The sequence below is a fragment of the Protopterus annectens genome, chromosome 11.part0, assembly GCF_019279795.1.
Source record: "Protopterus annectens isolate FY-2018-M chromosome 11.part0, PAN1.0, whole genome shotgun sequence".
Taxonomy (NCBI): domain Eukaryota; kingdom Metazoa; phylum Chordata; order Ceratodontiformes; family Protopteridae; genus Protopterus; species Protopterus annectens.
In genome coordinates this window covers 523,900,377-523,926,321 of record NC_056745.1, presented here as the reverse complement: position 1 = coordinate 523,926,321, position 25,945 = coordinate 523,900,377, and the positions used below count along the sequence as shown (strand labels likewise).

The 25,945-nt window shown below is 44.8% G+C and overlaps 1 protein-coding gene across 3 annotated transcripts in view; it reads left to right on the top strand.

The window, feature by feature from the left end:
* Window positions 1-25,945, top strand: part of RAP1B (RAP1B, member of RAS oncogene family) — a 1,113,130-nt gene that overhangs the window by 599,987 nt on the left and 487,198 nt on the right. The window lies entirely within an intron of this gene.

Below are 25,945 nucleotides of genomic sequence, written 5' to 3'. Positions count from 1 at the left end.
TTACTCAAGGCTATTCTTGGTACCCAGAAAGGGCAAAGCCTGGAGACCAATACTGGACCTGTCTATCCTAAGTACATACCTGGATATTCCAAAATTCAAAATGTTAACTCTGCAGCAGCTTCTGCCCATGCTGGACAAGAAAGCTTGGCTTGTGACTTTAGACCTAAAAGAGGCATACCTGCATGTCCCAATCAGACAATCATGCAGAAGATACCCCAGATTTATAGCTGACTCAATGCACTACCAATTCTCTGCACTGCCCTTTGGCTTATCTACTGCACCCAGGGTCTTCACAAAATGCCTGGCACCAGTAATTGCATTTTGCAGACAAAGAGGAATCCAAATATATCCTTACTTGGACGACTGTCTTATTCAAGCAGAGAACAAGGACGTCCTACTACAGCATCTGGCATTTGTAAAAAGATTACTAACAGGTCTAGGGTTCACAGTAAACAAAAAGAAATCAAAACTTGTACCCTCTTGAGATAATATTCCTGGGTGCAAGCTTAAATACAACTGCCCAGATGGCTTATCTCACGCCAGACAAACACAGACAACTGACTACTTATTTCAAAATGTTGGCAACAAAGACCCAGTTATCTGCAAGAAAAATTCTGCGGGCTTTGGGCTTCATGGCATCCTGCATTCTACTAATTCCATATGCAAGACTGCATGTGACGAAACTTCAGTGGTATCTAAAAAGTGTTTGGACTCAACATTGCCACAGCCTGGAAACAATAATTACCCTCACTCCCTGCCTGCAACTGGAGATGTTCTTCATCTCACATTGCTGCAGTCCTTACACTTGGGTAGTCCGCTGTCCTCGGTCGGCCCGAATATCAAAGTATAAGGCTGACGTCGGTCAAGGCGCATTTGACTGACATCAGGACGTCAGGGTACAAATGCGCATGACCGACGTCATATTCTCAGTCTTTTTTGCCGCATGGTCCGATGCAGAAGCAGCGTTGCAAGTGCCGGTTGGCGTTCTGAAATTGTTCGATTTCGGAGTTTCAGACCGAGTCAAAGTTGGCTAAGTACCCCGTTGGGGAATATTTTAGTTTTTCTTGCCTCAGTGGTTTACGGATGTCAGAAAAAGTGAATAATTGTATTTCTTGTGGGAAACAGATACCATAGAGACTATCATACTTTGTGTATTCCTTGTTTAGGGCCTGAGCACGACGTTGTTGGGTGTCGCTCTTGTGCTAGATTCAATAAGCGCACTATAAAGAGGAGGTTAGATTGTGCCAGGTTAGTCTTCGAAGCGGTGCAATTATAAAATGCCGCCGGATGCTCCGGCGCCTTCTTCGAAGAAGCGCAAGGACAAAGCAGTTAAGCCTAGGCTAGAAGAACCGTCTGTACCGGACGCCGGTTCTTTAGAGGTGTCGGTGGAGCCGGTGGTTCCACCGGAGGTTTCTTGGGATCCCAGGAGAGACTTTGTTATTGCAGGATGTGGCCTCTCAGGAGGCAGGTCAGGCTGATGGGGCTTCTCAGGTTACTATACTCCCTTCCCTTCCTAGGGTGGTTAGGCCCTCTCCTTCTGTTTCCAAGGCTTCTCCCAGAGGCAGGCCAGGTTTAGCTTCAGTTGGTGTCACCCCTAGTTCTTCAGGAGCTGTGCCCAAGAAGCATATGCTTAAAATGGCAGAAGATTTGATTACTTTGATTAGGGTTCTTTGCCCCTCCTGATAAGAGACCTAGGGTGGAGCCTGAGCTAGGAGTTTTGAGCAGGCTTGGATGTTTCAGAGTCTTGGCTGCAGACTTGCAGGAGTATTCCCCTTATTCTGATTCTGATGTGGATGATTCTACTCCTTTTGCTTCTCCTCCTGAGGATTTTTCTTTTTCAGAAACTCTTCATTCCACGAGGGAGCATTTTAAGTGGGAAGGTCAGGACTTCTCTGATTCCAGGAAAAGGCTTAGGGAATTTTGTTTTACCCCAACATAGGCCTTTGGCTATACCTCCTGTTTTGGATGTAGTAGAAGATGTTTTTACAGAGGCTTCTCTTAATCCTGATTCTTTGCTTCCTGCTCCTGTTAAACCGGATAGGTATTACAGGGTGCCTGAAGTTCATAAGTATCTTTTTAAGAGTCCTAGGGCAGACCCAGAAACTGTTAGCCAGGGGCCTAAAGGTGTTAAGGCTTCTGTTGTCAAGAATCCGGTTCCTGCAGATAAAGAAGCCAGGGCCTTGGATAGATGGGGAAAGAAAGTTTATACTTCTTCCACTCTAGCTATGAGGGCTTTGAATTGCCAGTTTCACATGTTAAAATACCAAAACTATCTCCTTTCACAGTTGAAGTCTAAGGTTGATGCTCTGGCGGAAGGTATTGATTGTAAAGAGTTACAAGATTTAGTACATGTTTCTGAACAGGTGGGTAAGCATTCTTTGCAATGTGGTTTTGATGCTGTTCAGGCCTTGTCTAGGGTGGCTGCCACTGGGTCAGTTCTTCGCAGGCACGCCTGGCTGAGGGATCAAAATTTATCTGATCATGTTAAAACAAGGATTTTAGATGCTCCTTTACAATCTGATGTGTTGTTTGGTTCTCCTGTTGAGGCAGTTTTAAAGAAAATGGAAGACAAGGCTAAGTCTATGCAGACTGTTAAAGATTTTTTGCAGGTTCAGCCTCCAAAGTTTAGCAGAAATTGGCCTGCTAAACGGTGGACGTATCCTTCTTATGATTCCCAGTCTAGGGGTAGATCTAGACGTGGTAGGGGCAGAGCTCAGGGCTCTTTCAGGACTAGAACAGGGAGTTCACCTGCACAGTCTTCAGGTGAGGGCAGGGGTCAGTCCTTTCGTAAACAGACCCAATGACCTACCTTTTCAGCTGCCAGAGCCTTCTCGTCTGGCAGCACCTTTGGGAGGAAGGTTGGCACTTTTCAAAGAAAATTGGAGTTTAATTACCCAAGACAGATGGGTATTGGATATCATACACCAAGGTTACAGGTTTTATTTCCATACCTTGCCTCCTTTCAGAGGCATGCCAGACGTTCCTCCTCAACAAAGAATAGAGGCTCACAAGCAAATTTCTCTGTTACTTCAACTAGGGGCCATACAGCCGGTCCCTATGCCAGAAGTGGGCCTAGGATTTTATTCTCGCCTGTTCCTAGTACCAAAGAAGGGGAACACGTGGAGACCAATTTTGGATTTATCTATCCTCAACACTTATCTGGACATTCCCAAGTTCAAAATGTTGACGTTACAACAGCTTTTACCTCTGCTGGGCAAAGATCATTGGATGGTAACTTTGGATCTCAAGGAGGCTTACCTTCATGTTCCTATCAGACTAAGTTGCAGGAAGTATCTGCGTTTTCGAGCTGGGACTTCTCACTATCAGTTCTCTGCATTGTTGGCTTATCTACTGCGCCCAGAGTGTTCACGAAAGTTCTGGCTCCAGTGATAGCTTTCTTCAGGCTAAAAGGAATACAGATCTATCCTTATTTGGACGACTGCCTGATTCTGGCTCAAGGAAGGGAAGAGCTTCTTCATCATTTGGAATATGTGATAGCAGTGCTAAGATGCCTAGGGTATTCTGTGAACGAAATAAAGTCCAGTCTAGTACCCTCTCAGGACATGTGCTTTCTGGGTGTAAGTTTGAATACAGCATCCCAGATGGCCTTTTTAACCCCGGACAAACAAAAGAGTCTTTCCCTTTACTTCCATCAACTATTTCATCAGTCCGGGCTGACTGCAAGGACAGTCCTTCAAGCCTTAGGGTTCATGGCATCTTGTATTCTGGTGCTTCCCAATGCCAAACTGCATATGAGGAAGCTGCAATGGTATCTCAAAAATGTATGGACACAGCACTGCCAGGATCTGGACACTGTCATTCAAATAATACCTTGCATTCAAAAGGAATTTTTGTGGTGGGCTCAGGAATGTCACCTAAACAAGGGACTCTCTGTGACCCGCCAGAGGAGTCAGATTTTAACGACAGATGCCTCAGACAAAGCTTGGGGAGCTCACCTAAATGGAAAGTGGATACAAGACAAGTGGCCTGCCAGACTACAACATCTACATATCAACCTGAAGGAGATGTTAGCAGTCCAGTTTGCATTAATAGCTTTCAAGGATTTACTTCTTCCAGGGCAGGTGTTGATTCTAACAGACAACACAACTGTCATGTGGTACATCAACAAGCAAGGGGAACGATTCTTATCCTCTATGCAGGCAAGCAATGATTTTGTGGGAGACTGCTCTCAGTTTACAGCTCAATCTTCAGGCAAGGTTTCTGCCAGGAGCACAGAACTCCTTAGCAGATGTGTTGAGCAGACGAATTATGGATCCCCACGAGTGGAAACTGGATCCTCATGTATTTCAGAAATTGACAGTGTCATGGGGAACTCCAGACATAGATCTGTTCGCTTCTCCACTAAACCATCAGCTGCCAAAGTTTTGCACAAAAAGGTTTCATCCCACAGCTTGGAAAGTGGATGCTCTTTCTTTCAATTGGAGCAATCTTCACGTGTATGCCTTTCTTCCTCTGCCTCTCCTCCCAAAGGTACTTCTAAAGGTCAGACAGGACAAGCCAAGGATGATTTTAATAGCTCCAGATTGGCCTCGACAGCACTGGTACCCATTACTGAGAAGTCTGGTACGGAAGCCTCCATGGCCTTTGCCTTCGATTCCACACCTGTTGTCACAGGAGGACAGCCATTTGCTCAATGTCAAACTTCACTCTCTTCACCTAACAGCCTGGCATATTCTGTTTTGAACCATAGAGGGTCTCAACTTCCACAACAAGTTTTGAATGTGATTTTGGAAGCTAGAAGGCCTAGTACAAGGAAAGTGTACGCAGATAAATGGAAGAGATTTTTATTTTGGAGTGCAGCAAAGGATTTTGATGTTTCTGAGCCTAATTTAAGTGTGGCTCTTCAATATCTTACTGAGTTACTGGACAAAGGTTTGTCCTTCTCTTCTATTAAGGTTCATGCTGCAGCAATTTCAGCTCACTATGAATGTGACCCTCCATTGTTTTCTCATCCTTTGTTCAAGCAATTTCTTAGAGGGGCAAAGAATATAAGACCCCCACGAGAGCTCCTACTCCTGCTTGGGATCTCAATTTTGTGTTGGAGAAACTCACTCTACAACCTTTTGAGCCTGCAGCTACTTCTGAGTTGAAATATTTATCATGGAAGACTGCCTTTTGTTGGCCATTACCTCTGCAAGAAGGGTTTCTGAATTACAGGCCCTTATGGCGGTTGAGCCTTTCTTGATTTTCCATAAGGATAGGGTATCTTTCGTACTAATCCTTCCTTTATGCCTAAGGTGGTTTCTAGTGTGGCTTTAAACCAAACTATTCATTTGCCTACTTTTTATGCAAATCCCCAAAATAAAGGGGAAAAGATTTTGCACACTTTAGATGTACACAGGCAGTTGCGATATTATTTGGACAGAACTAAAGGGTTCAGGCAGTCTCAGCAGTTGTTTGTTTCTTTTGCTTTGAGTTCTCAGGGCAAGCCTGTGTCAAAACAAACTATTTCTAAGTGGATTGGGTTTTGCATTGCTTTCTGTTATTCCCATCATGGCAAGGAGATTCCAGCTGGGATTAGGCCTCATTCCACTAGGGCTACTGCCACTTCGACAGCCTTTTTGAGGGAGTGGCAACCAAGGATATTTTGGAGGCAGCTACTTGGAGTTCAGTGCATACTTTCTCTAGGCATTATCACCTGCCACTTTACTCTAAATCCAGGGCTGGTTTTGCCACTGCTGTTTTGCAGGGCATTTTGGCAGCTCCTGCTTCCTTGTAGTTTGGCCATCCTCCCTTACCTCTGCTTTGGGATTCTACCCAAGTGTAAGGACTGCAGCAATGTGAGATGAAGAACATAGTACAGTTTTGTACCTACCATAAATGTAGATGTTCGAAGATCCACATTGCTGCAGTCCAATTTACTCCTCCTCCTTCCCTCTGTAGTTAGAGGCGGTTGTGTGGGTTGGGTTGTCAATATGAGGTATATTGTATATATTGTATATATTGTACATATTTTTAGTGCTAGGATGGTTGGTTGTTTGCTGTCTTTTGGTTTTGACCTTTATTTTTAGGGTCTTCTGACATCTGGGGCAAGAAAAGACTGAGGATATGACGTCGGTCATGCGCATTTGTACCCTGACGTCCTGATGTCAGTCAAATGCGCCTTGACCGACGTCAGCCTTATACTTTGATATTCGGGCCGACCGAGGACAGCGGACTACCCAAGTGTAAGGACTGCAGCAATGTGGATCTTCGAACATCTACATTTATGGTAGGTACAAAACTGTACTTTTCAATGGTGGGCAAAAGCCTGTCACCTCAACACAGGGCAGCCATTCACCTTACCACAGCCAGGCATATATCGACAACAGATGCATCAGATTATGCCTGGGGGGCCCATATGGCAGGAAGATGTATTCAGGGCACATGGTCCGCAAGTCAAATGCATCTACATATCAATCAAAAAGAGATGCTAGCTGTTCAGAATGCCCCGACAGCCTTCAAGGATATACTTCATCCAGGACAACTACTGATAAAGACGGACAATACTACAGTCATGTGGTACATAAGCAGGGGGGGCACGCATTCCTACCCCCTCTGCAGACTAGCCATGAACTTGTGGGACACAGCACTGACTTACCAAGTACATCTGCAAGCACAATTCCTGCCAGGAAGGATAAATACTCTGGCAGACGAACTAAGCAGAAACGTAATGGATTTCCACGAGTGGAAATTGGATCCACAAGTCTTCAGCATGATAACAAGGAACTGGGGGTGCCCGGACATAGACCTATTTGCCTCTCCTCACAACTACTAACTACAGAGATTCTGCACAAGGACTTATCACACGCAAGCATGGAAAGTGGATGCTGTATCTTTCAGCTGGAAAAAACTAACAGTGCATGCCTTTCCTCTTCTGCCTCTCCTCCCCAAGGTACTCCTCAAGGTCAGACAAGAGAAGCCGAAAATGATACTGATTGCCCCAGACTGGCCCCGCTACCACTGGTACCCAATCATAAAGAGCTTGTCTCAATGCCCAGCTTGGACATTACCTGTGGAACAGAATCCCAGTCCATGTGAGGCAGAGCCCCTCACTGACTCTGTTCAAGAGAAATCTTGACGAGTGGATGGGAGATCATAGGTTTACCCCGGGAATCATCTCTGTATCACTGCTGGACAGAGGCACAGCAAACTAATGGGTATAGTATTCTCATCCTAAGGGGTGGTGAAAGCCACACACACTCTGGCTAGGCTTATAAATGCCCTAGGGCAGCTAGCCTAGTATGAACCTATGAACCTCAAATTCCTCACTTATTGACCCAACAAGACAGTATGATACTGCACAGCCACCTCAGGACCTTAAACCTGGCAGCATGGCGAATAATGTAGCCATTCAAGACACACCTCTCTCTAAAGCAGTGATGGATGTTATTTTGGAGGCCCAGAGGCCTAGCACCAGAAAATCTTATGCAGAAAAATGGAAGAGATTCTGTGCTTGGAACCAGGCACAAGGTATTGACATGACTATTCCAAATATTCCTTAGATTTTGCGATACTTAACTGAGATGCTGGACAAAGGCCTTTCCTTTTCATCAATTAAAATTCATGCCGCTGCCATTTCAGCTCATTACAATACAGAACCACCTGAACTGCAGTGGTGGTGCTGCGGTAGCATTGTCGCCTCACAGATAGACGTTGTCCTGTTCGATTCTCAGCTAGAGCGTCTTCTGTGTGGAGACGTACGTGAATGGGCGTACCTTCGTTGAAGGTTGTGCGTCAGGGCTAGAAACACCGCACATAAAAATCTACTGCCAGTCATTAGCAGACCGGAGTTCCGCTGTGGCGACCCCTAACTGGGAAAAGCCGAAAGACGCAACAATACAGAATCACCTATTTTTTCTCATCCATTACTAAAGCAGTACCTTAGAGGGGCCAAAAACATAAGACCTCCAAGGAGAGCACCAATACCTGCATGAGACCTCAGCTATGTCTTGGAAAAACTCACACTGCCTCCGTTTCAGCCAGCCTCTGCAGCTGATATAAAATTCTTATCCTGGAAAACAGCTCTGCTCCTAGCAATTGCCTCCGCTAGATGAGTCTCAGAGTTACAGGCACTCATGGCTGTGGAACCTTTTATCATTTTCCATCCTGACAGGGTTTCTCTAAGGACAGACCCTACATTTATGCCTAAGGTAGTGTCCAGTGTGGCCCTTAACCAAACAATTCATTTGCCTACTTTGTATCCAAACCCACAGAATAAGGGAGAGACACTTCTGCATTCTTTGGACATTCTCAGGCAGCTACGCTTCTACTTGGACAGAACCAAAGTTTTCAGAAAGACGGAACAATGTCTAGTAGCATATGCTGCACTGCAGGATCACAAGGAAAGCCTATCTCAAAACAGACCATTTCAAAGTGGATAGGCCACTGCATTTGTTTCTGCTTTTCACAGCATGGCAAATCAGTGCCTAAGGGCGTTAGGCCACATTCAACCAGAGCAGCAACCACTTCAGCAGCCTTCCTCAGAGGAGTACCAACCAAAGACATCTTAGAGGCTGCAACTTGGAGTTCAGTGCATACTTTTACAAAGCACTATCACTTACCTCTCTACTCTAAGTCCAGGGCAGGCTTTGCCACTGCAGTTCTGCAGGGCCTGATAGCCTCTCCTAATCCTATTTAGCACCAGCCTCCCAACCTTAGCTTTGGGATTCAACCCAATTGTAATGACTGCAACAGTGAAACACGATGAACATAGTACAGTTGTGTACCTACCATAAATGTAGATGTTCGAGTGTATTTCTCTGTTGCAGTCCAGGTTACCCTCCCACCATCCCCCTTTTACCTTGGGACTGATCTGTACTTCTCTGTTCTATACAACCTATGTGGTGTATTTGCTTGTATATGAAGGAAAAGTTGATTTTTGTATATGCATGCTTATTGGCATAATTTAGCCTACCATTTTAAGGGCACCTGACATCTGGGGCAAGAAAAACTGAAGAAAATGGCATCGGCTGCATCTTTTATACCCCTGGCGCACTGACATCAGGGAGGAGGCGACAGCAACCGACACCGGACCTAGACTTTGGAACTCGGGCCGACTGCGGGTAGCCTGCCAGCAGGATAACCCAATTGTAATGGCTGCAACAGTGAATACACTCTAACATCTACATTTATGGTAGGTACACAACTGTACTTTTGAGTGCCAGACAGTGGTGTCACCTATAGGAGTAGTTTGTAGCGAATTTGTCAATTCATACCTCTCGACCTCTTAGAGCAAAAAATCTGGACAAAGCCTAAAATGATGGGGGGACAAATAGGGACAGATTTTAAATATTGCTCTTACAAAGTTGATAGAATGATAGGTTTTGCATTACCGTGAATTTTCTTAAGGCTGTGGAGTCTTAAACAAATGTTTGTCATTATTTAATGACTTTAATCCTCAGCTATTTGCCAGAAAGGTACAAATTGTAGGAGGAACACACGAGAAGTATGAGACAAAAATCTGGGCATTCTGTAAAAATCTATACAGTTGAGAAGTACTCAGTTTTGTTGTAGCAAGCTTTTAGTTTGGTTAATTCAGATTTTCTAAGGTTGGTGAGGATTGAAGAGGCATAACGTAGTGTAGAGATAAGATGTGTGCATGCAATAGTGGTCCTGGTAGTGTTTAAGAACTTTTTTTTTGTATAGTGTACCTAGTTTTTTATGGACTGTCTTTATGGTGAGAGAGAGATATGGATATCAAATTTCATGTTAGTCAATCACAACCCAAAAAAGTTGTGTGTGGTTAACAGGAGATATGATGGTTTTGTTATTTGATATGCCATTGAGAGTTGTCAGGGTTATGTTTTGTAAGTAGGAAGATAAGGTTTGTTTTGTTTAGGTTGAGTATTCACTGGTGGTCAGTGGGACATGATTCAGCAGAGAAATGAGGCTTGAGTTTGTTGGTGTAGTTCCTGGGGGAAGAGGAGGCAGACTAATGTAGAGTCATCTGCATACTGGATGACTGAGGAATTGAGAGTAGAAGAGTAATGGTTATTTGTGACTATAGTAAACAACAGAGGTCTGAGAATGGAGCCCTGCGGGAACCCCCATTGTTACTGTGAGCAGAGGTGATAGCTTTTGGCCCCACTTTACTGCCTGCTGTCTCCCTGTTAGGCAATTATGAAACCATGTTATAGTGGTCTGGCTGAGGTTCAGTTCTGACAGAGCATTTATAAGCATGTTATGATTAACTGTATCAAGAGCCTTGGAGAGGTCTAGGAAGATGGCCGAAACATATTTACCATGATTTCTATGGCCATTAACTATGAGTGAATGACATGAGAGCTGTAGTTGTGCTATGGTGAGGTCTGAAATCGTGTTGAGTGTTTGTGAGCAGTTTGTGTGTGTTGAGGTGTTCCATGATTTGTAAGTGAATACATCTCTCCAGTATTTTTGAGAGGGGAGACAGTATAGCTGTGGGTCAGTAATTTGTTAGTTCTTTTGAGTTGCCACATTTATGGAGGGAAATTGTATGGGAGACCTTCCAGAGGTAAGGAAGTAGTTTTTCAGAGATGGACCGGTTGATAAGGATGGTGACTGGGATATGCTATTATATCAGAAGCAATTTTTAAAAAGTCTGCTGGGAGTGTGTCTGCAGCCAGAGTGGTTGGTTTTAGCTTTTTAAGCAATTTTTTAATTAAGTTTACAGAGACTGGTTTTAAGGTAAAGTTGTTTTCATTAGCGGGGTGTTTGTGCTCTACACTGGGGGCAGGGGAGGTTTGGGAATCAGCTACTGCAAGTATGGATTCAGTAAAAAAATGTATTAAATTGGGTTGCAATTATTAGTTGAGGTATCTGTAGTAGTGGGGGGGGGGGGGGATGTTGTATTTCCCTGGCTGAAGAGCATTATTAATAGCTGTTTAAAACAATCTAGGATTACGTTGGTGTTTCATTTGAATGCTACGGTAGTAGTTTATGTTCTGATCATTTTTTTGGTTCTGTTTCTGAGTTCTAGGTATGTTTGTTTTGAGTTTGTTTTTAATTTGTGCCAGTTGGACCAGGCTTTATCCATTGCATGAAGCAGAGGTCTGCTTTCTTTGCTCATCCAGGGTGCAAAGTTAGACTCTATTCTGATGGTTCTAGGAGGGACATGGGAGTTTAGTATGTTCAAGAATGTGGAGTTGTATTATCTAACGGCTTAAGGTTGAGTTGCTTGATGGCTTTCCAATTACAGGCTTTTAGTCCTGAGATGAAATCGGATGGGATGAAGTTCTTTATTATGTATTTGTTGAAAGGTGGTTGGTTTCAGTAGGGTTGGGTGGTGTCTAATTATATAGGTAGGCAAATGGTCACTCAGGCTGTCAGGTAGGCAGCCAGACTGACTTATCTGGACTGGTGTGTTTGACAGTATCCAGTCTAGAATAGACTGTTGCTTTGTCCATTCTGGTGGGAGATTGGATTACCTGGGCAAATCCGTGGAGGTTGATATGGGTAGTAGGGATAGTTGAGTTACATGGTGTCCAATCAATGTTGAAATCACCTATAATAATAGTTTCTTGAGTGAGTGCCTCTGATGCTCAGTGGAGTTAAGTTCTCAAGGGTGGGTATATTATTATTACCAGGTGAGAAGTAGTATGCGTGTATAAGTTCATAGGTAGGTACTAGGCTATCGGACCAAGGACCTAAGTAAGCCTAACCAACAAAGTTCCCTGGCTTACGCCACCCAAGAAAGTTATTTTCCTGTGCCCCTGTCGAGCAGAGCCACAGAAGTAATCCCTTGGGTGTATTTTCTATTTCCCATCCACTCATCAAGATTTTTCTTGAAGAGTGCTAATGAAGAACTTTGCTTGAGATAGATGGTTAGCTTGTTCCAGAGTATGGGACTTCTCTGGGACAGGAATCTATCTCTCCAGCATATCCTGTTTATTGTGGTGACATAATAAAGGTCCCTGAAGCGTGTAGCTCAGAGGGATTGGGATTTGTATGTTAGGCAGAGATCACCTTGGGGTAGGCGATATGCTACAGAGTAAAGCTGGAGTTTTTGTGACGGTCCGTGTAGGACATCTGTTTGAGGCCAGTAATCCTCTTTGTGAGGTACTTATATGGCCTTTCCAGCTGCTGCAGATGTCTTGAGGTACATTTCAAAATGGGCGTTGTACTCTATGGTCTAATGAGTGTCGAGTAGAGGGGAACAATGACCTCTTTTTTTTTTCCTGGATGAGAACCCTTTTGTGAAGGACTACTGTGGTGATATGATTATCATAGGAGAGACTATTGTCCACCTGGGTCCCCAAGGTCTCTTATCACACATTCGGCGTTAAGTAGACTGCCGCCTATGTGGTAGTTCATGGGTACAGCATTATTACCAAAGGGGATGACAATGCAATTTTTGGGATTGAGCTTGAGGCCGTGGCTCTGACACCAGGCATCTGTCTCAGTGAGGCCCTTCTGTAGGATGTCCACATCATTTGGGGACAGTACTATGGCTCCTAATTTGCAGTCATCTGTGAACTTCATCAGCCAAAGGCCTGCTGTGTTAGCCTGTACTTAAGAGAAATAGATACCAAACAGGAGAGGTCCCAGGACTGAACCCTGTGGTACTCTACTTGTCACTGATTTGAAATCTAATTTGGAGTCTGCAACTTTTACAGTGTGAGTTCTGTCAGTGAGCCAGTTGGCAACCCATCTTGTGGCATAGGGATTTATACCTAGTTTAGTGAGTTTAGCTATAATTCCAGATTGAGGGATGGTGTCAAAAGCCTTGGTGAGTACAAGAGAGGCTGTGTGAGCCACCTTAACCTCGTGTATGGCATTGGTGACTGCTTCAAAGAAGTGGGTCAGGTTCACAATACATGATCTGCCTTTCACAAACCCGAACTGGGTGGAGTCCAGAGTTTGGAGGTTACCAATGTCTTTGTTTGAGCTCCATGATGATGCGTTCCATGGCCTTACAAACCAGGCTTGTCAGGCTAATAGGGAGATGGTTCCCGGGATCAGTGGTGGCTCGCCCTTTGTGGAGTGGGATAGCTGTTGCTGTGTGCCATTCAGTGGGCACAAAGCCTGACTTGAGGCTATGATTGAACATGGTGCTTAGGTGAGGAACCAGTTCATTCTGAAGTTCATGTAAAACGCAGCCTGAGATGTTGTCTGGTCCTATCTATTCTGTGTTTTTGGCTTTAGAGAGTGTAGCTTTTACCTGCGTAGTTGTGATTCAGGAACTCTGCATTCTTCCTGTATAGATATGGGCCCTTTAGGGGGAAGAGAGGAGGGTAAAGTTAGTTCTGAACCTATCTGCCAGGATGTTGGCAATATCAGTTGGTTCTGTAATTTTCATGCCGTTGTGCTGTAACTCAGAGCAGATCTGGGTGTTGACATTGAATTTCTTGACGTAGCTATAGAATGCTTTATGGTTGTCTCTAGAATCAGTGGCAGTTTTGTTTTTGTAGCTAGCTTTGGAGGATTTTGTAAGGGATCTCAGATTCTTACTGAGGCTGACCTCCACTCATAGGATTTTACTCTCTCTTGCAGCAGTTTCTTCCTCTGTTGTAGAGTTTGTTTATGGCAGGGGGATTGGCTTCCTCTTTTTGGAGGGCAGCGTCTTGGTTCTGTTTGGGATAGCGCAATTCATGTACTCGTGTAAGTGCTTATAGAGTGCATTTGTGTAGGATTCAGCAGTCATAACTATATTGTCCATCTGCGTGGGAGTCATGAAGTTCGCCACTTCTGCCTTAAGAAGCATGAAGTTGGCTTTGGGGAAAGTTTTTACCGTGGTTTCCTTAATGGGGTTGGGATGTGGATATCTAGGGTGATTAGCTTATGGTCGGATCTGACCAACGAAGAGTTGACTTCAGGTGTGGAACACTGGTCACTCATGTTGGTAATGACTAGATCTAGGTTATTGTTGCCCCTGGTGGGGGTGTGGATAAGTTGATCCAGGGCATTGGAATTTATGAATTACAGAAAGCGTTGAGTGAAGGAGTTGGTACATAGGTTGGTACTAGACTATCAGCCCTAGGGCCTATACAAGCCTAGCCATAACAATTCCCTGGATATTTCTTCCCACAATATTTACTTCCCTGGACCCCTGTCTAGCCGGGCGACTGACGTGATCCTCTGGGTGAATTTCCTGTCTCCCATCCAATCGTCAAGTTTCCTTTTGAAGAGGGCCAAGGAGGCGCTCTGCTTGACATGTATGGGCAGTCTATTCCAGAGCATGGGGAGTCTCTGGGTCAGGAACCTATTCCTCCAGCATGTTTTGTTCATTGTGATGACAAGGTTTAGATCCCTGGAGCTTGTGGCTCTGAGGGATTGGATTTCTTTAAGTGGAGCATGTCCAATGGCTCAGGGTTTGACATGGCCTTGTATGTTAAGCAGAGATTGCCTCTGAGTAGATGATATGCCGCAGAGTATAGCTGGAGTTTTTTTTAGATGGTCAGCATAGGGCATCTGCTTTAGGCCTGTGATTCTTTTAGTGAGGTATTTCTGCGGTCTTTCCAGGTGTTGCAGATGTCTTGTGCGGTACATACCAAATGGGGAGTTGTACTCTGTAATGGGTCTAATGAGGGATGAGTACAGTGGGACAATGACCTCCTTTTTTCTGGATGAAAAGCCCTTCGTGATGAGGTGTGCCACATAGAAGGATTTCCTGACTGTTGTGGTGATGTGGTTATCGAAGGTGAGACCACTGTCCACCTGTATCTCTAAGTCCCTTATCACACTTTTGGTGTTTAGTGTACTGTCACCTATGTGGTAATTCATGGGTACATGGTTTTTCCCAAAGGGGATAACTATACATTTCTTGGCATTAAGCTTGAGCCCATGGCTGTGGCACCAAGCATCTGTTTCTGTAAGGCCCTTTTGTAGAATATTCACATCATTTGGGGATTCAATAATGGCTCCCAGTTTGCAGTCATCTGCGATCCTTGTTAGCCAAAGTCCCTTAGTGTTTGCCTGTACTTCAGAGAAGTAGATGCCAAACAAGAACGGTCCCAGGACTGAACCCTGAGGTACTCCACTTGTCTGGAGCTGGATGCTACTTTTACAGTGTGGGTTCTGTCAGTAAGCCAGTTGGCAACCCATCGAGTGACGTAGGGATTTATGCCCAGCTTAGTAAGTTTGTCTATGATTCCAGAGTGAGGGATGGTGTCAAAGGCCTTGGCAAGGTCCAGATAGGCTGTGTGGGACCGCATTACCCTCATCCACAGCTCTGGAGACTGATTCGAATAAGTCAATCAGGTTCAGGAGACAATATCGGCCCTTCATGAACCCAAACTGGGTGGGGTCCAGTGTTTGAAGGTTGCCAATGTCTTTGTATACAAGTTCCATGATAATGCGTTCCATGCACTTGCAGGTCAGGCTCGTCAGACTGATGGGACGGTAGTTCCCGGGATCCAAGATGGATTCCCCCTTGTGGAGTGGGATAACTGTAGCTGTGCGCCACTCAGTGGGCACGCAGCCTGAGGTGAGGCTATGATTAAAAGTGACACTTAAGTGAGGTGCCAGTTCATTTTGGAGTTCATGTAGTAGACAGCCCGGGATGTCATCTGGTCCCATGGATGCTGTATTCTTATGAATGTGGTTTCTACCTGTGTGGCTGTGATTACCAGAATTTGGCAATCTTTTGGTATTGAGATGGGCCCTTTAGGGGGTGAGAGGGGGGGTGAAGTTAGCACTAAATTGATCTGCCAGGAGGATATTGGCAATATCCGTGGGATCAGTATGTTTAATGCCATTCTGTTGTAGCTCAGAGCAGATCTGAGCTTTGCCATTTAGATTCTTGACATAACTATAGAATACCTTGTGGTTGTCTTTGGAATCTTTGGCAGTTTTATTTCCGTAACTAGCTCTGGAGGATTTTTATAAGGGATCTCGGCTTACTGAGGCTGGTAAGGGAGTTTTTTGCATCCTGGGATTTTCCTCTTTTCTGCAACAGTTTCTTCCTTCTGTTGTATAGTTTGTTTATGGCAGGGGACCACCAGATTGGCTTCATTTTTTTTTTGGGAGGAGAGTGTCTTGGTTCTATTTGGGATGGCACAATTCATGCATGAGTTGATGTGCTCGTGCAGTGCCTTAGTGTAGGATTCAGCAGTCGATCTTTCAGCTCCCATCTGCATGGGTGTCATGAAGTTTGTCACTTCTGACTTGAGTAGCATGAAGTTGGCTTTGGAGAAGTTTTTTTACGGAGGCTTCCTTACTGGGGGGTGGGGGTGGGATGTGGATGTCAAGGGTGATTTGCTTATGGTCAGTCCTGACCAATGAGGGGGTGACCACTGGTGTGGAGCATCTATCTCCCATGTTGGTAATGACCAGGTCTAGGACACTGGAGCCCCTGGTGGGACAATAGATTAGTTGATCCAGGGCGCTGGAATTTATGAATTCCAAGAACTGTTGGGAAAAGGTGTTTGTACCCAAGTAAATTTCCCAGTTAATGGCAGGGTAGTTGAAATCACCCAGTATTAGGGTGTTTGGTTGTATCTTAATATTTTCCAGTATGTTTAGAAAGGTGTAGTGAGAAACTTGGGGCATGGTGGGGGATCTGTAACAAGCTACAGTTTGAATTGCAGTCTTACCTAGTGTTAGTTACACCTGGAGAATTTCAGATGCATTGTGTTGGGCAACTAGCCTGGAAGTGTGAATATCTTTGGTGAATATGGACACTCCCCCACCTTTAATGATTTGGTCTTGGTTTGGTGGCCGAAAAGTGTGGTAAGAGTCGTAGCCTGGTATTGCAGGGGTGCTCTGTGGAGCCTTGAACCAGGTCTCAGTTACTGCACAGATATCTATGATGTTCATCGTGTTTCACTGTTGCAGTCATTACACTTGGGTTATCCGCAGTCGGCCTGAATTCCAAAGTCCTGGTCTGGTGTCGGTTGCTGCCACCTCTTCCCTGACGTCTGTGCACCAGGGGTATAAAAGATGCAGCCGATGCCATTTTCTTCAGTCTTTCTTGCTGCGCGGTGCCCGAAGCAAAAGCAATTTGCAAGTGCCGGTCGGCTGACTCCTGAGATTTTCAAAATTGAATTTCAGATCCGAAGTCTTCAATAAAGCTAAGTACCCCATTGGGGAAACTTTTTTCTTGCTCCAGACCAATGTCAGAAAAAACAGTTGTATTTCTTGTGGGAAGTAAATACCTCATAAGGATTTTCATTCTTACTGTATTCCTTGCCTAGGCCCTGACCGCAACGGTGCTAGTTGTCGGTTTTGTGCTAGATTTAACCAACGCACTGTTGAGCGTCGGTACGATTTTGCATTTCATTACTTTGGCCGTAGGTTTAACTACATAATGTTTTCGGAACAGCCGACGACCGGAGTTCATACAAAGCGCAAGGAAAAAGAAAAGGACAGGCATCCGAGGTCCAAAACCGACGAAGCCTCTTCTAGGCCAGTCGCCGGTTCTCAGTGAGGTGCTTTCGCAGCCCCTGACACCCGCTTCCTCAGAGCCACAGGCCGCCTCCAACTCCCACGTGGAGACAACTAGGCCTCTGGATACTCACGGTATTGGGCCTCTGGAAACTAATCCCTCAGATGGGTCCGGAGCCGCTGAGCAGGCATCGGCTTCTGAAGGTGTTTTCAGACCTACACAGCTTTATATCAAGCCAACTTCAGCATCCAAGACAAAGACTAAAACAGCTTTAAAGACAAGGAAACTTGTACAGCATTCTCCAAGACAGACTTCCATGCCTAAGAAACAGATGCTCAAAATGGCAGAAGACCTAATTACTTTGATCAGGGGTTCCCATCCCCCTCCTGATAAGAGGCCTAGGCAAGACACTGAATATGATTCCTCTGATCAGGTTACCATTTCCTCTGACTCCTCTTCAGAACAGGGATATTCTGTTCCTCCCTATGAGGATTCTGATGCTGAAGAATCTATTCCTTCAGCTTCTCCTCCTGAGGAATATTCCTTTGGGGAAACCCTGCATACCATGAGGGAGCATTTCCACTGGGAGAGCCAAGATTATTCAGAATCTAAGAAAAGGCTCATAGACTTTCTTCTTCTACCTCAGCACAAACCTCTTGCTATTCCACCTGTTCTAGACATTGTAGATGATGTATCTTCTACCTCAGCACAGACCTCTTGTTATTCCACCTGTTCTAGACATTGTAGATGATGTATTTTCAGAGTCCGGACTGTCTCCCGACTCTTTACCTCCTGCACCTGTTAAGCCAGACAGGTTCTACAGGTTTCCAGATTCTCATAAGTTTCTATATAAAAACCCCGTGGCTGACCCAGAAACTATATCTCAGGGTCCCAAAGGGGTCAAGGCCTCTACTGCAAAAAACCCTGTCCAAGTTTACACTTTTGCTACCTTGGCTGTAAGGGCTTTAAATTGTCAGTTTCATATGCTTAAATATCAGCAATACTTAATGTCATTGCTAAAACAGAAAATGTTGACAAATTCTGAATGTTCTGATAACAAGGAAATGCAGGATTTATTGCATGCAGCTGAACAAGTGGGAAAGCATTCTTTGCAATGTGGTTTTGATTCACTGGAGGCCTCTCGCAGGGCCGCAGTTACAGGTTCTGTCATTAGAAGGCATGCTTGGTTAAAGGAACAGAATTTGCCTGATCATGTTAAGGCAAAGTTATTGGATGCTCCATTACAGCATGATACTTTGTTTGGTGTTAAGGCAGAAGAGGTGTTGAAGAAAATGGAGGATAAAGCTAAATCTATGCAGACAGTAAAGGATTTCTTATAGGTACAGCCACCCAGATTTAGCAGGAACTGGCCTTCTAAGAATTGGTCCTTTCCAGGGTCAGACAGGCCACAGAGAGGCAGATACAGATGCCCTAGAGGCAGACAACAGCCCCAGGGCTCATAGAGGCCCAAACAATGGGGTGCTTCTACCTCCAAAAGCGGAGAAGACAAATCACAGCCTTTTGGGAAACAGTCCCAATGACTACCCTCTGCCAATGCCAAGCACTTATCTTTTGGCAGCCCCCTTAGGGGGAAAGCTAGCACTTTTTTCACAAAATTGGCACATGATCACCCAGAACAAATGGGTCTTAAATATAGTTTCTCAGGGCTACAGGTTCCACTTTCACACCCTTCCAAAGGCAAAAGGTATGTTAGACCTGCCACACAATCAATGGGCAGAGGCACAAAACCAAGTTTCATCTCTCATGGACATGACTGCTATTCAGCCAGTGCCACAACAAGAGCAAGGACAAGGATTTTACTCAAGACTTTTCTTAGTACCAAGAAAGGACAAAGCCTGGAGACCAATTCTGGACCTGTCTATTCTAAATACTTCTCTGGATGTTCCAAAATTCAAAATGTTGACTCTGCAGCAGCTTCTGCCCATGCTGGGCAAGAAGGCTTGGCTTGTAACTTTGGACCTCAAAGAGGCGTACCTGCATGTCCCAATCAGACAAACTTGCACTTGCAGAAGATACCTCAGATTCATAGCTGGCTCAATGCACTACCAATTCTCCGCACTGCCCTTTGGCTTATCTACTGCGCCCAGGTTCTTCACAAAATGCCTGGCACCAGTAAATTGCATTTTGCAGACAAAGAGGAATTCAAATATATCCCTACTTGGACGACTGCCTTATTCAAGCAGAGACCAAAGACATTTTACTAATGCATCTGGCGTTTGTCAAAAGATTACCAAATTGCCTAGGGTACACAGTAAACGAAAAGAAATCAAAACTAGTATCCTCTCAAGAGATAATATTCCTGGGTGCAAGCTTAAATACAACTGCCAAGATGGCTTATCTCATGGCAAACAAAGGCAACTGACTTCTTACTTCGAAAGCATGGCAACAAAGACCCAGTTATCTGCAAGAAAAATTCAGCAGGCTCTGGGCTACATAGCATCCTGCATTCTACTAATTCCATATGCAAGACTGCATATGAGGAAACTACAGTGGTATCTAAAAAGTGTTTGGACTCGACATTGCCACAGCCTGGAAACATTAAGTACTCTCATTCCCTTGCCTGCAACAGGAGTTTCAATGGTGGGCACAGGCCTGTCACCACAAGGGACAGCCATTCACTTTACCCACAGCCAGACAGACACTAACAGATGCATCAGATTATGCCTGGGGGGCATTCATGACAGGAAAATGTATTCAGGGCACATGGCCCACAAGGCAGATGCATCTTCATATCAATCAAAAAGAGATGCTAGCTGTACAGAATGCCCTGACAGCCTTCAAGGACCTACTTCATCCAGGACAACTGCTGATAAAGACGGACAATACTACAGTCATGTGGTACATAAACAAGCAAGGAGGCATACACTCCTACCCCCTCTGCAGACAAGCCATGACTTAATGGAACACAGCAGTGACTTGTCAAGTACACCTGCAAGCACAGTTCCTGCCAGGAAAGACAAATACTTTGCTAGATGAACTAAGCAGAAACCTCATGGATCCTCACGAGTGGAAACTAGATCCACAAATCTTCAGCATGACAACAGGGAAATGGGGATGCCCAGACATAGACCTATTTGCCTCCCCTCACAACTGCCAGCTACAGAGATTCTGCACTCGGACTTAAACAAGCATGGAAAGTGGACACCCTTTCATTCAGCTGGAAAGCCCTTACAGTATATGCCTTCCCTCCTCTGCCTCTCCTCCCCAAGGTACTCCTAAAGGTCAGACGAGAAGCAAAAATGATCCTGATTGCCCGAGACTGGCCACGCCAGCACTGGTACCCAATCCTAAAGAGCTTGTCTCAAGGCCCAGCCTGGACATTACCTCAAATTCGTCATTTGCTTACCCAACAAAACAATCAAATCCTGCACAGCCAACTGAGAAACCTAAATCTGACTGCATGGCGGATAATGTAACCATTCAGAACACACGTCTGTCTAAAGCAGTTATGGATGTTATTTTAGAGGCCAAGAGGCCCAGCACCAGAAAATCTTATGCAGAAAAATGGAAGAGATTCTGTGCTTAGAACCAGGCACAAGGAATTGACACGCTCGTACCAAATATTCCTCAGATTTTACAATACCTAACTGAGATGCTGGACAAAGGCCTATCCTTCTCATCAATCAAGATCCATGCCTCTGCCATTTCAGCTCATTACAATACGGACCCACCTATTTTTTCTCATCCACTACTAAGGCAGTATCTCAGAGGGGCCAAAAACATAAGACCTCCAAGTAGAGCTCCAATACCTGCATGGGACCTCAATTTTGTCTTGGCAAAACTCACACTGCCTCCTTTTGAGCCAGCCAATACAGCTGAGATAAAATACTTATCATGGAAAACTTCTCTTCTCCTAGCAATAACTTCAGCAAGAAGAGTCTCAGAGTTACAGGCACTAATGGCTGTGGAACCTTTTATTATTTTCCATCCGGACAAGGTTTCTCCAAGGACAAACCCAACATTTATGCCTAAGGTAGTATCCAGTGTGGCTCTTAACCAAACAATACATTTGCCTACCTTTTATCTAAACCCGCAGAATAAGGGGGAGAGACTTCTGCATTCTGTGGACATACACAGACAGCTACGCTTTTACTTGTACAAAACTACAGCTTTCAGAAAAACTGAGCAACTCTTAGTGGCATATGCTGCAGGATCACAAGGAAAAGCTATTTCAAAGCAGACTATTTCAAAATGGATAGGCCACTGCATTCACTTCTGCTATTCACAGCATGGCAAATCAGTGCCTAAGGGCATTAGGCCACATTCTACCAGAGCAGCAGCCACTTCAGCAGCCTTCCTCAGAGGAGTACCAACCAAGGACATTTTGGAGGATGCAACCTGGGCTTCAGTGCACACTTTTACAAAGCACTACCATTTACCTCTTTACTCTAAATCCAGAACAGGCTTTGCCACTGCAGTTCTGCTGGGCCTCATAGTCACTCCTAATTCTATTTAGGCCCAGCCACCCAACCTCAGCTTTGGGATTCATCCGAAGTGTAATGACTGCAGCAGTGGAACACGAACATAGTACAGTTGTGTACCTACCATAAATGTAGATGTTAGAGTGCATTCACTGTTGCAGTCCAGGTTACCCTCCCACTATCCCCCTTTCATTGCTGGGACTCATCTATACTTCTCTATTCTATACAACCTTTGTGGTGTATTTGCTTGTAGATGAAGGTTATGTGCATGCTTTTTTATGATCAGAATTTTTTTTTTAGCCTACCCTTTTGGGGGCACCTGACATCTGGGGCAAGTAAAACTGAAGAAAATGGTGTTGGCTGCATCTTTTATACCCCTGGCGCACTGACGTCAGGGAAGAGGCGACAGCAACCGACGCCGGACCAGGACTTTGGAATTCAGGCCGACTGCGGGTAGCCTGCCAGCAGGATAACCCAAGTGTAATGACTGCAACAGTGAATACACTCGAACATTTACATTTATGGTAGGTACACAACTGTACTTTCTTCATTTTTAGGAGTGCCTTGAGAGAGTGCATTTTGAGGTTTAGACTTCTAGCATTGAGTAGCATTACCTTCAGATTTTGCTTGCTTGTATCTGTTGAGGTGGTGGTTTTTTCCTTTGAACCTTGCCTAAAAAAGGCACTATAGGTGTGGCAAGAGCTTTAGCCAGTAACCTGAATCCAAGGGGTGACAGGTGCCGACCATCTCTGGCAAAGCATCGTGGTTTGTCTATCATGTCATCCCAGGAAGACAGATAATGGATCCCCCTGTGAATGACACCAGTAGCTTAGCCAATTGTTGAAGTCAATCATTTTGTCCTTGTACTGTGGCATCATTCTGGGCGAAGGCAGGATGCTACTCAGGGCTAGGGTCATACTTGCCTGGGCCACGTGATCTGAGAGCTCTTCCATGTCCCTTTTCATGTAGTCCAGGGAGGTACTTCTCAAGTCATTCACTCCAACCAACATGGGCATTGACAAAGTTGCATTTGTACTTGTGGAGTGACCTGAGTGCATGCGTTATGTGGTGGATCCTGGCACCCTACAGGCAGCTGACTGTAATTTTCTCCTTGTTCAGCCTGGTGAGTGGGACATCAGTGTGCCCGACTATAGAGTCACCTATAACTAAAGTGTTTGGTACATCGTCTTGCCTTAGGAGCTGTTGTTGGGTGGCACACTGGTGTGAGCTGTGTGTCACTTTGGTTGTGGCTGGTGTTTGTTTGCGTTCCAGCTTAGGAGGCCCTTGTTGCTTGGGCAGGTTAATGTTAAGGGCCTCCGCATACGTGGGTTTAGTGTTGCTATGAGTGGATGTTGATGGTGTGGGTTTTGAAGGGCTATGCGTTGCTTGAGGTGTAGTGCAGGTGTTAGCTTCTCCTCTTGACTGTCTACACAATCTTGGCTGGCGAGAGCTTTGCTTCCAGTTTGGCTATGTAAGTGCATCTCTCGCAGGTTGTAGTGTTGGGTGGTAGGGGGAGAGGGTTGTCTGTGTACATGAGGCAGTTGCTGCATTGCTCCAGTATGCCCAGATTCACCAGGTGGACAGGAGAAATCACCAGAAGCTGGCCCTTGAACATGCCTGTTTAGGTGCTTTTTTTTTTGTGAAGTACAAGAGCTGTTTTCTCTTACCTTTCCGAGGTACTTTGCAATTATAGGCTGTTTAGTGCCTACAAGTAATTTATCCTTATTAACAAGTTGAGTTGAGTGCTTGTATCAGTTTAAGACTTCCTAGTGCTTTCCTGCAGGTTCTAGAGCAAGTGCTAGTCACAGGGGTTCAGATTTTAGTGCTACTACGGAGAAACCAGCTAGTTCTAAGGGGAAATTTGAAGAGCAGACTTTCTGGCACCTGGAATAGTTTAACCGTAGCCCCGCGGTGCTGCAGAATGCAAAAAATGCGCAAACACACACGTTTTTAAGCCAGGACTACATTAGTAGTTTCCCAGTTAATAGTGGGGTAGTTGAAATCGCCCATTATTAGGGTGTTTGGGTGAACCGTAATATTTTCCAGTATGTCAAGAAAAGAGGAGTGGTAATCCTGTGGCATGGTGGGGGATCTGTAGCAAGCTACAATTTGGATTGCAGTTTTGCCCAGAGTTAGTTGCATTTGGATGACCACGGCTGCATTGTGCTGAGCAACTAGCCTGGAGGTGTGGATATCCTTAATGAATATGGACACACCTCCACCTTTGGTATTCCGGTCCAGGTTAGATGGCCGAAAAGTGTGGTGCTTCAACAAAGTATTAGTTTAAGGGTGTGCACACTTATGCATCCAGCTTATTGTACATTTTTTTATTTTTTTATATTTTTTTTCCCAAACAGATTTGTTTGTTTTTCAGTTGAATTGTACAGGTTATTGGTCACATTAAAGGTGGGAAAAGTTTTGAAATAGTTTATTGTGGTGGCATTTTTTATCATAAAAACCTGGCATTTTACCAGGGGCGTGTACATTTTTTATATCCACTGTATGTATGTAAACCATTTGAGGAACTGACTGAATTTTCTCTCCAGTGTGTCCAGCAGTTCTCTTCTATTTGGTCTTTATTAAAATTTAATTGACGTGATAGTGACGATGATGGCTTTTGAATTCCTGCTTTGTCTGTTATCTAAGCTATACATTGCCATACTTCAGTTCAGTGGCTCTAGTGCTTTGCAGTCAAAAGGGCAATTGGATTTTGTTCAAATTCCGTATGTCCAATCACCCAATTCAACAATTTGAATTAACGAAAAAAATGTTGAAATGCACGACAGCGAATGCTAGTGTACATTCGCTGTTGTGCATTTCAGCATTTTGAATGTAAATCTCAGTATAGCAGGGATTGGAAATGTACCCTTTCCTCACTGTAGTGCAATGTTGGGAGTTTGTATATATTTAAGTACCAGTGGGTGTGGTGGGTGCAGGGGGGCTTGCACCCTTGCAAAAGCATTTTGATGTTCTTCATCTCACATTGCTGCAGTCCTTACATATGGGTAGTCCGCTGTCCTCGGTCGGCCCGAATACCAAAGTATTAGGCTGACGTCGGTCAAGGCGCTTAAAACTGACATCAGGACGTCAGGGTACAAAAGCGCATGACCGACATCATATCCTCAGTCTTTATGTATGGTCGCAACACTGCCAAGATATGGACACTGTCATTCAGATAATACCTTGCATTCAAAAGGAATTTTTGTGGTGGGCTCAGGAATGTCACCTAAACAAGGGACTCTCTGTGACCCAACCAGAGGCGAGTCAGATTCTAACGACAGATGCCTCAGACAAAGCTTGGGGAGCTCATCTAAATGGAAAATGGGTACAAGACACGTGGCCTGCCAGACTTCAACATTTACATATCAACTTGAAGGAGATGTTAGCAGTCCAATTTGCATTGATAGCTTTCAAGGATTTACTTCTTCCAGGGCAGGTGTTGATTCAAACAGACAACACAACTGTCATGTGGTACATCAACAAGCAAGGGGGGACACATTCATATCCTCTATGCAGACAAGCAATGATTCTGTGGGAAACTGCTCTCAGTCTACAGCTAAATCTTCAGGCAAGGTTTCTGCCAGGAGCACAGAACTCCAAATGGCAGAAGATTTGATTACTCTGATTAGAGGTTCTTTGCCCCCTCCTGATAAGAGGCCTAGGGTGGAGCCAGAGTTGGAAAGTTTTGAACAGGCTTCGGATGTTTCAGAGTCTTCGGCTGAAGACTTGCAGGAGTACACTCCTTATTCTGATTCTGATGCAGAAGATTCCACTCCTTCTGCTTCTCCTCCAGAGGATTTTTCTTTTTCAGAGACTCTTCATTCTATGAGGGAACATTTTAAGTGGGAAGGTCAGGACTTCTCTGATTCACGGAAAAGGCTTAGAGAGTTTTTGTTTTTACCTCAACATAGGCCCTTAGCTATACCCCCTGTTCTGGATGTTGTGCAAGATGTATTTTCAGAGGCTTCACTTAATCCTGATTCTCTGCCTCCTGCGCCTGTTAAACCGGATAGGTATTACAGGGTGCCTGAGGCTCATAAATATCTCTATAAGAGTCCTAGGGCGGACCCAGAAACTGTGAGTCAGGGACCTAAGGGTGTCAAGGCCTCTGTTGTAAAGAATCCGGTCCCTCTAGATAAAGAGGCCAGAGCTTTGGATAGATGGGGTAAGAAGGTCTATACATCTTCTACCTTAGCTATGA